Below are 16798 nucleotides of genomic sequence, written 5' to 3'. Positions count from 1 at the left end.
TACACACGTGGTCGCATGTCGTGATTCTATCGGTGAGAAGGCACGACCGACCCTAACGACCATGCCGGACTCGGGCCACGGCCATATGTCGGTAACTTACACACCAGTTTTAAACCACTGCACTGTTAATAGATACAGAACACTGAAGTAAGATATGGTACTAAACTAAGTTTCGCGTGGTAAGTTTTCGCAGGAAAGTTGCGAGCGCGGGAGGTGCGGGCTCGCGCGACCGCAGCGCGACTGTGTAAGCTCTACACTGATTTTTTGTCGGAGGCATCGCCGTCGCGTGCTCCACATTCGACAACCGGTGTGATACGCGCCGCGCAGATAAGGTTGCTAAGACCCCTGAAGTAAACGGGACTCTGTTTACAGCCTCGTTTAGTTTTAGACAAGTTTGACGTAGTCGGTCTAACAGAAAGCTCGGCGAGGTGTGGGTTTTAGATCATCTTACAATGGATGTAACTACCCCATTGGGATTATAGTCGTAAGCTTATGTTATGTTATATGTTTAAGTAGTCTGGTGTGGATTTTTAAGTAATACTTAAAAAGCTTTCAAGATGTACGGCGGCGCTTGAAAAGTATTTTAAAGCAAATGTTACGCAAATTCTCGTTTATGAATACTTAAAATTCTATAGGTACTTAACATCCCAACACTTTTTACCTTTGTTTTTGTAGTATCTAAAGTTAGGAACATTGGAAAATCAAAGTGTTTAAGTTACTGCTACTAATAACCAGCGCAATTATTATTGTCCCGCAAATCTTATCGGTAAGTAAATGGCAGCCCTACTTGACTATTACCCGGCCGCACAACAAGACCTCATCGCATTACCAAGTACTTGGCCACTTGCTCCTCTTACAATGAGCTGGTTAACCTTACTTACCTGAGGCTACGTGTCGGTACAATTACGTGCTATTAAACTACATTTACACTCGTCGATTTAAGCTGATCGGTCACCGCGTGGTCCATAAGGTACAACCTAGTACTAAAAACATTATAAGTTCAACTTCTTAACGGCCTCTGTGGCCCAGTGGTTGAGCGTTGTGCTCACGATCCGGAGGTCCCGGGTTCGAATCCCGGTGGGGACAAATCACAAAAATCACTTTGTGATCCCCAGTTTGGTTAGGACATTACAGGCTGATCACCTGATTGTCCAAAAGTAAGATGATCGCCATGCTTCGGAAGGCACGTTAAGACGTTGGTCCCGGTTACTACTTACTGATGTAAGTACGTAGTCGTTACATGAGTCATGTCAGCGGCCTACAGCGGCTCAATAATAACTCTGACACCAGAGTTGATGGGGTTGGTAATCCTCTTCACAACCCACACGATAGAAGAAGAATTCAACTTCTTTGTTGGAGGGCACCGAATGTTCACATTTGATTCATTAACTTGTTTTTGTCATGTTTCTAGCTATCAACTTGCTTCAACCTCAAATTATCTAAACAACAAAATAATTATTTGACTGTGGGAGCCAGCTCTAAGCTAATTTTATTGACATTAGATAAAAGAAAGTACTTAATTTTGATATATGCAAATAAAATAATTAATTAATTTATTTATTTATATATACATATGAATTATTTTAGTGGCCGACCTTTTAAGTTACAGCTAAAGTTACAGCTATACTGGGGTGAAAGCGAAAAAAACCATAGAACACGTTCAGGTGCTTTTCTTCCTGTGAGTGTCGTAAAATCCGACAGAAGGATTGTGTCCTGTCTAACATGATGGTCAATTGTTATGGGCGAAACGCTGATCTTTTTTCACCGTAAGTTTCATCATAACTCTCTCTTCAAACTCTATCTTCCGACGTCGTTCTTGTGTATGTATGAATTGAATTCAGCAGTGATTGCAAGTTGTCTTTGATTACTTGTGGCTCTGCGTACCCCATAAAGGATTACGGGGGTGAGTTTTTGTATGTATGACTTCCTGTTGACAAATATTACGACATACATTATCATTCTCTCATTAATGGCTACTTATTACAATGTTGTCCTTAGCCATGTCGTCGGTGTTACCGGGTGAGAGTCCTCAGCGATCCCCATTTGTCCGGCCAAGCAGTTAATGCGTAAAAAAAAAAGATTACGCCTGTGGTTTCTGCCAAATGCGACAAACTATTAAGTGTAAATGTGCTCTTATGCTTTCGCAATGTCAACACTACTAGCCCACCATCTGTCAGTAAATACAATCTAAAATTAACTGTATCGGTTCGACGTATAGTCCAAATTGGTTTGGTTTCAATTTGGCAGTTCATATATCGATCATAATCACTGGGGAGTTATACAAACATAGATTCACGCCTATAAAAGAGGTATGTAGTTCAAAAGACTACTTCTTGAGAAATATAGACAACTTCTATAAAAATATTATCTAGCTATAGAGGCGGTCAATCAGCTCGCGAAAACAAACACTTCAGAACCCCGATACCGACCCTGTCCGCGTGGTCGCCGATTTCCCTCATTCAGCGCTTATCGCTCTCAGACGACGCCCTGAGCCGAGGTTCGCGCCCATCTGGGCACCCATAGGGTATCCTAAATTTCGCACCGGGTGAGAGCCCTCAGCGCTTTGTGTAGCAAATCTAAAATCTACAATAAGTCACGTCAAATATATGTATAGACTAATAAGTCGATTTGCCACAAATGGCATTCACTACTTGGCCCCACAAATGGAGAGCGCTGAGGGCTCTCACCCGGTTAAGAAGCTGGTTATATATATATATATATATATATATATATATATATATATATATATATATATATATATATATATATATATATATATATATATATATATATATATATACACAGACAGGTAGGCTGGACGCTTAGTCGATTTCTACCACATGTCCAGAATGATAAGCAACATTTTATCTAATCAATCCATCTACGTATCTAAAATCTGAATCCATTAGGCACTCAGAGTACAATACAATCCTGACTTTTTTCCGATATCAATAAAATCACGTGATATCATACTTGAATCCGATAATAAGGTATGACGCACCGGGATTCAAACCCACGACCTTCGAACGCAAGCCGCGGGCTTATACAACCAATATTGGCTCTTATTAACTCGACACAGAAATTAAGCCTCTATTGACTCGTTTTAACACTTCTAGCGGTCGAAATGATCTCTTAGGATAATTTTATGGTCTTTCGATATTATCACGGTCGATTATTATGTAAATGAGAACGAATGTACTTAGTTTACGAGAGTTCTCATAATGTTGCCACTTTAAATATAGTACATAAAGATGATTGTTGAAATGAAAGCTGGATTTTGAATTGAGTTGATTAGTCTGTTGAACAACTTGACGTGTTCATCCTTATTAACACTCCTTTTTGAATCGATGTAGTCGGGTAAAAATAACTACCTTCGTTACTTGCAGCTCCGTGGAAATAGTAAATGTCATTTGCGGTAAATATAAAAAAAAAACAAACAATTCAAAAAAGTCACTTTAGGTTATAACAGTCTGTAATAAATATACCTAACCTATCCCCAAACCTAGCTAAACAGTGAATGCCGTCAGAGTATAAAGTATGTACTTATTCTAGACGCGGAAACAGGGCAAACAATCACTGTGGTCCTAAGTGACACAGATTAATTTGCTTCTCAGGCGGTAAGCCTCGATTCGATTCCTGGTACCGGACTTGCATCAAGTAGGTATTATTAATTTATCCTACGTACAGTTTTCACTCGGTTTTCGTCGTGTCTTATAAGGAGGTGAAGGAATTGGTCTTTGACGGACAACAATGGAGAACGGTTTTCACTAACACAGCTAGTTGGCTTGACCATTATGGATCTCGATACGGCTCACCGTTGTGATAACGTTGTTATAGCAGAAAGCTCAGTGTGGCGTGGGTATTTAGGATGTACCTCTGACTACCCCGTGTTTTTATTTTATCTTAAAAATGAGAGAAAAGAAAAAATAATAATGCTATTTGATATTTGAAATATTCTCTTCCACGTTTACTTTCTCATCACAACATTCTCAAGCTGTTATTAAAGCTCATTATGATAATTATGATTCATCAATACATAGATAAGAAATTATCCCGAATTGCTATCTACCCCGGAAATAGATAAGCCATGGAAGCATGAAGATTTATAGAGCAGAATATATCAAAATACCATGTCCGTTTAATTAATAGGACACCTAATCCGTGATTTACAACCATGTCAAATGCATATAAGATATAAGTCAGCGATATTTCATCTTTTCTGTTATAATTAAATTGGACTAATTCACCTCGTTTCCTCCAGCGAAAATAGGCGTGGAAAGAATGATAATTTATGTTGTAATATTTGTCAACAACATTCAGTATTTCATAATTTCATACACAACATAATCTATATAATATTATGGCAGAAATAAGCACTCTTAGTGGTTTGTCTATCAATTTACAATACAATAATAATAAGACTAATTAACGATATTTTCTTATGCAGAGCTTTGCATTGGAGTGTAGAATTTATAGCAAAGATCGATTTGGAGTTTATTTACCATTATTTTTTACAAATAATTCGTGATGTTATCTGATTTTAGTGTTTGTCTTTAAGTGTTTTCTTTAAATTATTGTATAAACATGCATTAAAGGAATAACTTCGATTCTTACAAAAAGAATATACGCACAACAATAGGAATAATGGGCGTGACATCTGCCATAGAAAGAATTCTAGAACATACTCGTATCAAGACAATTTTAGTTCGTCCCAAATAATTCTCCATCGCAATGAAAGGAAGAGGCCGTCCACAAATCCCTTTTGAAAGATGTTGTCAGTGCATCTGATAAATGTACAACGTGTGAAGTCGAAGACGTTTTGTCAAACATGTCGCCGGGTTGTACGGCGATTAATATCCACGCACTCACCCGCTGTCGAGAATTAAAGTGTCTTATGAAACAAACTCGCGACGAATACTTTCGTCATTGATTTTGAGAATTGTGTCTTTATTTAGCATTGTAATTAATGAGAGATGAGATGATTGAAGACTATTGTTTATAGGCTGAGCGTGTCATAATTCAAATTCAAAAATATCTTTATTCAATAGGTAACATAGTTACACTTTCCATCGTAATTATTTACATAACGAACGACTCATCCGCCTAAAACTTCTGCAGCTTATCAAAACGTGAAATTACCTATAGTATACAATTACTGATAAATAACTGGACAGTAATAAATTCGAAATCATTTTATTGAAACGAAGACAACATTAAATAAATAATATAAAACAAAGATAAACTTCTTAATGCACTGTTATTGCAAAATGTGAATCATTTTTACTCAAAATACCTACTTTAATATACTTACAAGTATTAAAAACATCTTAATTTACTTTCTCCCGTGTAGTATTTATCTCGCCATCCATTTGTCAGTTGTAGACAAGATATCGAGTATCTCTTCTTATGAACCACGTCTTTAGTTTGCAGAACACTGTAAGATGCAAACAAACAAATAAAAGTTCAAATTATAACCGCGCTCAACGCAGAAATAGAAGAGTCAGGAAGATAGTTAAGTCAGTGGATTTCTGAATTGTTGGCGAAAATACTGTTAATTTTCTTCTAGTACCTACTCGTTCCTAGTATTTTCAAGTTGTATACAACTTTTTGATAAACGCCTTACTACACGCGAGTGAATTTGTGGGTTCTTACTTAGGTACTTAAACGAGTATTTAAATCAATTTTATTAATTTTCTGACAAAACTACTTGATTGCACTTCACCATATCAAAAAATAAGTAAAATTAAATATTCTATTCATTCAATTTGTTTTAAAGAAATTGATCTTCAAAATTGCAGTAAGTAGGTCTAATATGTTAATATTATGTTACCCACGCGTGTCGGCGTAACTTTTTATCGGCGCAGAATTTAATAACTTTATACTGTTTTGTGACAATGAATGAAGAATAATTTTGTTTTACTTACGCAAGTTTTGGGGAGTTTTGAAACAACAATTTTCTGTTATGATTTTCTTTGACCTTGGCAAAAGTTACGGGCTCAACATGATAATAAGACAGGATATTTTTGCATATAAATATTCTTGCCTCCATGTTCTGTGATTGTATTACAGAAAGTTCATGTATGACTTTAATTCGTTTTGTGTTGATTTTGTATTTGTATAAGTAATTGACAATTCATTTCTAATTCTGTAGTGTATTAATCATCACATCTATGCATAGAACGATGTAATTTTTAATGTTCCTTTATTTAGTTATTTTTTTAACTTTTGTACTGGGTGGCGTTCACTAGCCGGAATTAATTCCATATACTTATACTTACTTACCTGTTGTTGTCAACAAAATAGCTGTGGTACTTTCCTGCTGCTGTCAACAACATAGCTATAGCTTTTACAATTTAAATCCAACCTGCATTACTTACTTCATTTAATTATAAAAGTAAAAAGTAGGGTCTTATCTCTATTAGAAAATTAAATGAACTTTATTAATCTTTAGTGCAGTGAGTATACATTTTATGGTGCTAATGATTTAATGGGAATTTAGCTTAATAGTTAACACGCACTTAACAGGTTACTGGTAGTCAAAGCTCATACGTCATTTAAAACCAATTAAATTGAACATTTGTCCCTTTAACCGCGGGCAGCGACAAGCGATGAACTGATGAAGACGCAAATAATTGAATTAGACATGTTCAGTACGAACAAGGGAAGCATTTAAATTCTCCTTGAATTGTGGGAATTTCCAGACTACATTCTCCAAAAACAATATAGATGGCGTAGTTCACTTTTACAGGTTTTCTTTTCTTCTAATTTGTCTTTAAACTGGTCTTAAGTCTGTCCTATTTTTTCCGGGGTTCGCTTAGCAATCCTTATAACAAATTATTGAGACTAGTTTTTGTACAATATTCCAAAGGCAAACTTCTCGTAATGTCTGCTCTTCGCTCATAGCTGGCAATGAGACGGGTGCCTAAAAGGTGTAACACATTAAACGGATATAAATGCATTAAGCTTTGACTTATTGTTTCTCCGCCTCATTGAATTATGTACAATAACATTAATCGGTTCGATAATTAGATAAGAAATATAGAGGGAGAATGTTTTTTTTTACGTGACTTATTGCAGATTTGCCGGACAAATGGGGAGCGCTGAAGGCTCTCACCCGGTACAACGTTTAAGACAACAGGCCTGAGGGTGCCCAGTTGAGCGCGAACCTCGGCTTCAGGGCGTCGTCTGAGAGGGTATAGAGGGGAGATACGAAGTGATATACCTTATCTATCTATTTCTTAATTTATTATGTACCTCCCGACAAACAGAACGGGTAATATTACAAAATTAGATCTCCTAATTAGTAATGGTAATAATATGTATTAATCTCGAAGAAAACTTTAGCCTCATCTGTATTAGGTAAGTAAATATGTTTTGTTCTAAGGTTATCTTGGTAAGTAAAGGTCAAAGCCCTTCCCTAACATATTCCACCAGATGTAAAGCAATTAATTACTCTGACTGTAGAACTATTTGGCCCTTTTTCAACGTGGAGTTTTAGGGTAAGTAAAGTAAGTACCTACTGATTATTATTGTTTTAGTCTTGTTAGTAGGTAGGTGCCTGTATTTTACATAAGAACGTTTTTTTATGTAAGTACTTAACTATAAGGTGGTATTTGTAGGACTTTTTTCTTATTAATGGCCAAAATGCTTATAAGATAGTGGTCAGATTATTATCAATATTATTATTACTTATTAATATTATACGCCTTATTAACGGCCTCTGTGGTCCAGTGGTTGAGCGTTGGTCTCAGGATCCGGAGGCTCCGGATTCGAATCCCGGTGGGGACATATCACAAAAATCACTTTGTGATCCCCAGTTTGTTCAGGACATTATAGGCTGATCACCTGATTGTCCGACAGTGAGATGATGATGCACGTCAAGCTGTTGGTCCCTCTTACTACTTATTGATGTAAGTATGTAGTCGTTACATAAGCCATGTTAGGGGCCTTTGGCGGCTCAGTAATAGCCCTGACACCAGGGTTGATGAGGTTGGTAATCTATCTCATATATAACGGTAATCTATCTCATATATATCTCATATAACGGCCTCTGTGGTCCAGTGGTTGAGCGTTGGACTCACGATCCGGAGGCCCCGGGTTCGAATCCCGGTGGGGACATATCACAAAAATCACTTTGTGATCCCTAGTTTGGTTAGGACATTACAGGCTGATCACCTGATTGTCCGAAAGTAAGATGATCCGTGCTTCGGAAGGCACGTTAAGCTGTTGGTCCTGGTTACTACTTACTGATGTAAGTATGTAGTCGTTACATGAGCCATGCCAGGGGCCTTCGGCGGCTCAATAATAACCCTGACACCAAGGTTGATGAGGTTGGTAATCTATCTCATAAACCACACGATAAGAAGAAGAATATTATAGGCTCGGCTCCCTATTAAATGGGATTTAAACATAACTGGCGAGGTGTAGGTGTAAATTACATACATTTCTGCTTACCCTTCTGGGAGATAGGCGTGATGATTTGGATAAGTTGTTATATATTGTTAAAATATTATCACAGTTTAGTGAAGGTATGACGTAACTTAACATGGATTTGTGTCGAACAACATTTACTACTTGGCCGGATAAACGTAAAGCTCAAACGCAAAAGCTATTTTCGGACATATTTTGGTTACTGGATTTTATATTTGTCTCTTTTTTCGTATCCAGTTACTACCCATTATCTTAGGCAAATAGGTACTTATATTGTCTGTTCTTAAATCATCTTCAAACAGTTCCTATTTCAAAGCAAGGAACCTTATACCAGCATCCGCGCGCTGGCTGCTAAATTGTCTTCTGTAAACATTATAATATTACATACCAACCATGACATCTCCGTATGACAGCTTTGTCCCGGTTTCTTTAATATTACTCCTTTGCCATGTCTATGTTAATATTTCGATTTATTATTTTGAATATACATGTATCTAAGTGTAAGTATAGCTGCAATCGCAATGAAACAGCGCAGATTATTCTTGGCTAACGTAAAATTAGGCTACAAAACGATTCTAAAAAAAGTAATTTAACGGCGTTTTGACGACTGTATCTGTTTATAATCTTACTTATAATTTATTGTTAACAATTCAATCTACTACAAATTTAATTTTCTAACTTTGCAGCGATAAGTGTACTCACATACAAAAACTCGACATCCGGCATATTTTCGCGGCAAAAGGCAAACTCAGTCGATCATAAAGAAAGTTAATCTTGGGAAAGTGGTGCGTACAAGTGCTGTAATCAGCTTAACACTACTGAAGACCGAAAGGTATCTGTTTTCGCGTCTGTCCCTATAAAGAGCGATAAAGCGAAAGAGAAAGAGACGAAAGGAAGAGAAGTCAATCGTCTTGAAAAAAGACATGACGATCAAGTTGTAGAAAAAAAGAAAAGTGAATGGTGGTTTTTTACCTAGCAGAGGTCCAGAGGCTTGCACTGCTTGCAGAGGTGTGTAGGTACTTATATAAACAAAATATAAATTAGGAACCCCCGTGCGTAGCGACTTACGATGCGAATCAACAACGCTGAAATCTGTAGAGTTTACATTACCGTTTTTACACTCTTCTAGACTCTGAGAAATCTTCTTTTCTTTTAATATTTTTGAACGAAATATTAAAAGAAGTGCATAGTGCGTAGTGCCCGCACCAATATCTTCGAGCTCCTGATCCTACTCCTTTCGCTAGCAGTCGTCTGTACGTCTTATTCAGGATTCGTGTCAAATCGCCCGATTTCCTGTACAAATAGCTGACCCCATTGTGTGCTGTCGCTTGAGCATTCGTGTTTTGCTTTGAAGTTTGATCTACGCAAACTGAGTCAGTGTGTAACTCGGCTTTGTGATCGTGTATTTGTTTGTTACATTCGATGCGATGGCGATGGTAACAAAAAATAATTCATGCACGCAGTAGACAATTCGTACCGATTCACAATTTATCATGTTTACTTACTATTAACATTGAGCGGAAGGCAAGAGGGAAACCACTGCCCGTTTTTTCCCTAAAAAGTAACATGAAGAATGCTACACCGACAAGAGCGTGGCTCTTAAATTTGTGATGATGATTTACTATTTACCATGTTACTCATAGGAACAAGATAATTGGTTGAGGGTCTTCTAAATATTCAATTCGAGCTTGAGAAACAATTGCATAATGGTGTTGCTTTTTCACGATTTAGAGACGGTTACGTTACGTCAGTCTAGTTAAGTCTCTGCTTACCCCGGTAGAAAATAAGCGTAAGTTTAAGCAGGTACTTGTATATATGTTAGAGAAAGTTTGTACAACTTGCTTACACCTTTTACATTTTATATTTCATGCGTTATATTTTTTCTTCCTATTTCTTAGAGCCTTACTCACCTATCGTGGATTGTTATAAAATAACAAGCCTTAACTTCTGATGTCGTTATGTAAGTAGGTATATGAAGCTCGACTTGTGGTCAAGAGTCTACTGCGTACAATGTTAATGTCATAGACATTTATAAGGTCCTGCCTGGACCTTTGTTGAAGACATCTGTTCCCAGTGTGGAATTCTGCGCTTCAGGCGGACGTCGGCTTGCCATCTGTCCTTTTTGCCCAAGACAAATTGTGTTTTCAAGGAAGATGACGAGACTTATTGATGATGATGAGACTTATTTATACAATAAATGATAAGTAGTCTATGTACGTGTTTAGTAATATGTATAAGTATACATTTAGTTTACTTGTAACTCATAGTTATCAACTCATTCATGGCGTGTTAACACCGGCCCACTGAGTTTATTTCAGGCTGTCCAAGGTTAGCTGGAAGAAATCCCAATTAGTGATAAGCTCGCCGATGCTTTGTGTAACGATAAATCATATAAAAATTTCACACTTTACTAATTAACTCAGAATAATCAGGAAATTCATGAAAATATTAGTGCTTTTTCTAATTATTTCCAGTTCCATACTTTTGCGACGGAAAATTCTACTTAATATATCACCTCAAGATCCTATGATCTTGACTATTTTAAATCATCATTTAAAGTTTTCGTTACGATGTTACTAACACCCTATGTTTACATCTGCATGAAGCTAGCTAAAATTGGTCTAGATATTAAAATATTATTACTTTCGGGACGGAAAAGTGGCAGTTAGCACAAGTGAGTCATAAAATAACAGTCAATAAATACAGATAATGTATATTTAGTTTAGTTAGTTTATTTATTTATTTATATAGACATTTGCAACATTATATATATTGTATATATCTATGTATTAGGTCTTTTGTTGGTAACGTCTTTGGGACACTTGAAGCATTTGTTTGGACAGATTACCGCCATTTCATTAGCAAAGAAATGTGCGGTTGCAAAATGAGAAGACATTGCTTGGGAGTTGTAACTCCGTGACCCGGCCTATCTCTGTTTAATTTTAGACTATTAGACTATTCGTTTAATGATGAAGAAAAGAAATGATGCTCATTGTAACTTTATAAGCATGCGAAAGGTGCCTTGCTTGTGAGTAAATAAGTCAATTAATTTCAAGATAAATAACATAACATAAGCTCACGACAATACAATTGGGGTAGTCAGAGGTATGAACTAAGTACCCACACCTCACCGAGCTATCTGTTAGACCAACATAATAGCTGGTAAACCGTATCGCTGTCTATAATGGTCCAGCGATACAAGATGATTACTAAAAAAATACTAACAAGATATATGAATTCATAGCTTGTTATGTCACGGGGGGGGGCGACTTTGGCGGCTCAATAGTAATCCTGACACCAGGGTTGACGGTCCTCACAACCCACACGATAGAAGAAATAGAAATGGGAATTTCACGTCTATTACGAGAACCTATATCGCACTCCAGGTCTTTCAAATCCAAAGAAACTCCTACCAACAGAAACGCACCTACCTACCTACTTCCATGACGTTACTTTGTTAGTCGAGCTTCTTTGAAGCTTTCTGCACTTCAGTATCGCCAGCCACATAAGAACATATAACACACATAAGTATATACATTTTGTTAGTAAGTATAAATCAGCTTGTGGAAAACCGCTGAAGCAGTCAATGCGCACATAATTTATTATACACAAATTGTCGGAGGTCGCAGATTTATCGGCGATTACCAGATCATTGTCGAGGAAGTGCCCCTTGGCTGCAAGGCATACGATAATGTACCCACAAGAGTTATGTTATCTTGTAAATAAAATGCCTTATGACTTATTTTACCTTTGTGTTTATTTTCGATAATTCATTTATTGACTATTTTTTTTACAATTGATGGGTTTGCTCTTGGTCCCAGACTTGCCCGAAGGCATTGACGAATCCTAAGATGGAGCTCGCCCAGAAGGTGCCTGTTCACTATGGCCTTGAAAGCACCCGGGTTAATTTGTGAATTCTCAACGCTTAGTGAGATATACTTGTGATTTATTTAGGTTTGTATATAAGTTTGATGTAACAAAGATAAAATATAACCTGGTAATAATTAATTCAATAAGCCATTGATATTGGTCCTCCGGTCGATTGAGGGGAGGCCTGTGCCCAACAGTTAAGATGTGTATAGGCTGTTTATGTGTATGTAGGTCATTGAAGTATAATATATTTACACAAATATCTTATTTGCTATTGGCAATCTGCAAAGGAAATTCCATAGTCTCTGCTTACAAAGGTGAGAAATAGGCGTGAGTTTATGTATGTAATCTGCAAGTCAGTTCAAAACAATAGGTACTCATTGCTATCGTAAATTATATAATACAACCATAAATTCTACCATCACATGACTGTGTCTCTTCCCTTATCGTCCGAAGTATGCACCATACATGTAACGGCGACGAAAGTAGAGACATTCGAGACGCAGTTCATTAGATTTATGCGCGATAAAATCAACCCCTACATGGAGGAAATAATAAAAATACACTACACCATCCATCGAACGCCACTTAAGCAATAAAACAAACAGCCTATATGTTTTTATGACTACTTACACGAAAAGAAAGACGTAAAGCTCTGTCTGCGGTAATTTTATCGACTGTGCGACGCGGGATCAAAGCATTCAATAACATTTGAGTATAGCTATAACACTAAGTTTTACTCGTTAGTGTGATCGCTGAAATCTCATTTTGTATAATAATAATAAAGCTATATTTGGCGGGGATGCGTACGGAATTTAAAATGTGATTTGGCCGTCGAGGCTCCCCGTCGCGTCTTCTTTTATTAAATTTGTCGCCGCACAGCGCAAATGTGTTTCGAATGCGTTTCGAAGGGATAAGCCAGTCGGCTCATCAGTTGTAATAAGGCGAGTTTACGAAAATTCGTCTTTTTAAATTTACGAAATAATAAGATTGAAATTGAAACAGATAGCTAACTGCCAAGTTAATCTACTTGCTTGGAGTGATGTTGTATTATTTTAAACTGTAAACTAAACAAAACAATTTTTGTTTTGTTATATTCTGTTTGTGTGCTATAAAAAATACATTTGATCCGATTTGTTCACAACTGCTACCAATGGCTAAAATATATTTTTCTCCTTTTTCAAAAATACAACACAATCATCTCAAGAGTTCTCCTATCATTCTGATAAAATTATGGCAAATCAAAATTCGCAAGTAAGACTAAATCAGTAGGTTGCAGGTTCAGGATCTGTAAGAATTCCCCCATAATGATGTATGGTTCAACTCCCCACCAGACACAGGAAACAATAAGATAATTGACGTCAAAAAAAACATAGCGAGCGATACGTCGGCAGTATCAAATGGAAATGAAAATATAGACCGAATTTCCTCGAGAAATGCAGAAATTAATACCGCTTTTATAGACAGCAATACTGCTCACCACCTATCACGTTGGCCTAACTCGCTCGGTGAGGAGTAGGTACTTTGTATATTTGCCTACTAATTATTATATTATGCAGCGTCATTCGTTGGAAGACACCTATTAACCATACATTTATAGTAGATACCTTAGTAATTGGTACCTAAATGTTGCTGTCCCAATAAAACTGGGGAAGCGGCACTTTAGGAGGGATAAAGCATGTTCATTTCACTGGTCTCTGAATGCCATTTAGTGGGAAAACTAATGCATATTTATATTCTGGTGCTTGGTCAGTGGTGGAAGACAAACGATTCAATTCCGGCGTCGTGGCGCGAAACCGACTAAAGGTCATAGCCCACTTACAGGACTCTTCTCCAACACCGGTCCCGCCGAACAGCGCCCTAAAGTAAAACGATTGCTGGCAGTTTACTGCCGAACAGTGTAACAGCGGGAAGTTTACTAACACAGAGCTACCTGCTAACTAATGTTGTCAATATAAACTATATCGCAAGCCACGAGTTGGAAGTCCATATTTGAATGATATTTTATTAGTCGGGTAGTAGCAGAGTCGTCTAAGTGGACTAAGACCTTTACACTAACGTTTATTAACGCGGAGTTTTAAAATTCTTCTCGTTGCAACGGAAGAACAGCGAGCTATTAGTACCAGGTCCCTTGCACAATTTGTATGAGGATTGAGGACAATTGTTTGCAGATGGGGCCCCTCCGGACTGAACTTTATACTCTGCACGTTTCAGTACGTTTAGATGTGCCATCAAGAGCTACGTGGTTAGTGTGGGTATTTCTTACATAAGGACGGAAATTGGAACGTTTTCATATAAGTAACGATATTGCAGTTGTTTTTTGAAAAAGTGAGCTGGACATGTGAGTGCCTTTCCATTGAGGAGCCATGTCAGAACTTGGAGCTTTTAAATGTGTTAAGCTTTAATAAAAGTTGTCAAACGATTGTAAATCCATTGTTTGGTCCTCATTATGGGAACTCATGTAACAGCACATGAAAATGAAGTGTTCAAGGTTTAGTATTTTCACGTCACCATCGGAGTGGTCTCCTTGTAAAACTAATATCCGTTTATGGTTACTACAAAAATGTTTATCTTCCTCATTCTTTCCCTACCATGAAACTGACTGGCTGCGAACAAAGCCGAATTTTATGAGAGCCTCCGCCAAGAGCCTATCTCGACATCTTTATGCCTCTCGGTACTCTATTGTTTTATTTTATTTTATTTTATTTATTTGTACACAATGAAACAGACACAAGAAACATACAAAGAAAACAGATAGTACAGGCAAGCTTATCTCTAAACAAAGAGATTTCTTCCAGCTGACCCACGTGACAAGAGAGACTTTCAACGTATAATATTATATAGATAGACATACATACGCGTACAAATTATTTAGAAATTACTTATACTAATATAAGACACAATATTAACCTAAACCTACAAACCACATTTAAATAAATTATAATATAATATATATTTCATAAATATATAAACATATTATATACTTTCTATATTGGTTTATAAAAAATACACACTATATACAATATATATATATATATATATATATATACCTAAATAAATAAGTAAACGCATACAAATACGACTAATGCAACTTAAGCAAGACTCAAATAATAATCCTTCAAGTTCCTTTTAAACCTACCCACCGTGTCACATTCCCGAGTGACCCTGGGTAGCGCGTTCCACAGTTTGACGGCCTGCACGGTAAAAGAGTCACCGTACATTTGCGTAGAATAGGGGGGAGTTTTCAGGTGCAAGTTGTAAAGGGGACGGTGAGTGCGACCAGATGAGGCGAAATACGTAAATTGTTATTCCAACTTTCAACAATATAAATTAAGTCAAGGATCATCAAACTACTTTTCAGAGTAGGTAATGTATCAAAGTCATGAAATAAATTCCATATTAGTCGGCACGTACCCATCATCATCCACTGGAGTTGACCACTAAGTTACTCCCCTACGATTCGTGTGACTAGCCACCATTTTCTCGATTAAAGTAGCAAATAAAATGTCACATTGATAATAAATCTGAAATTACAGCTCCAATCTAACAAAATATAAATCCAAACAAATAAGCGTAGTTTATCGATACTTATTAGGGCGAGCTTGTTCCCGTTGTTTTTTGCCTTGTTTTTCATTTACGCTGGAACCTGCCCGGAAAAACAACTCCCCAATATGTCTTCCACGGGAAAATTGATTTGGTTCCCTCCACTGTGCTATAACTTCTCTGTAACTTTACACTGTGGATAAGTGTAGCGAATTGCGTGTAAGTAAAATTTATGCTCGCACTCGTGCATTGGAGTTACATGTCGCAATATTTTTAGTTAAAAAGTTGTGATATTTTTTGCAGGGTCGATATAAAAAATGGCTTGCGCTGGCTTATCATAATTTAGTCTGGGGGCATCGGGGCCGGGACGATTAATCTTGGATACTCGCGTGCAACGCAGTTCGTCACCAACCAGTCCCGGATTTATCGCGGCTTTAAAATCAACAACCTGAAGCTGCGGGGTGTAAACATTATTATTTTTATGCGGACTTATTGATTGCTGTGTATATTTTTTATTACTGCACGATTTTGATAAGGCTGCTGTTTTGTTTTTTGTACGAAAATGTTTGTCTTTAAAAATATGATTAATAGTTTAATCAATGAATACATACATACTTACAAACTCTTACAAAAGAAAGTTTGCCGGTTCAGCGGTTAATGTCGGGAACCACTGAATGAATTTGCATGCGGTTTATGACTATTTATCTATTTCTGCAAATCTGTAATATTAAGTGAAGAAGTAAAGTGAAAAAGTAAGATTAAGACGCTAAATATTATATAGGTTATAGAAATGGGAAAGAAACAAGCGAGATGGTAGCTTGGGAAAACGATTGGACGAGCGAGCCAATTGCAAAAAAAGGACAGCAAATGTAGAGTTTAGCACCGGTTTATATTATAAGAACATCAGATTACACATATTATCTCGTATGCGTACACCACACGCGGGTTGAACTTT

The 16798-nt window shown here is 37.0% G+C and overlaps 1 protein-coding gene across 3 annotated transcripts in view; it reads right to left on the bottom strand.

The window, feature by feature from the left end:
• Positions 1–16798, bottom strand: part of LOC126371209 (monocarboxylate transporter 10-like) — a 170948-nt gene that overhangs the window by 60520 nt on the left and 93630 nt on the right. The window contains exon 1 of one of the 3 annotated variants that reach the window (XM_050016465.1): positions 101–235. The exons of 1 other annotated variant lie outside the window; for it this stretch is intronic. The gene's annotated coding sequence lies outside the window, so the exon portion shown is untranslated. Of the gene's footprint in view, positions 1–100; positions 236–16798 lie in introns of those variants that run through there. One more of the 3 variants, XM_050016464.1, reaches the window with a different exon arrangement.

The sequence above is a fragment of the Pectinophora gossypiella genome, chromosome 12 (genome assembly GCF_024362695.1).
Source record: "Pectinophora gossypiella chromosome 12, ilPecGoss1.1, whole genome shotgun sequence".
NCBI classification, from domain to species: domain Eukaryota; kingdom Metazoa; phylum Arthropoda; class Insecta; order Lepidoptera; family Gelechiidae; genus Pectinophora; species Pectinophora gossypiella.
Note: the sequence above shows the minus strand (reverse complement) of the source record. Positions and strands in the feature narration are given on the sequence as shown.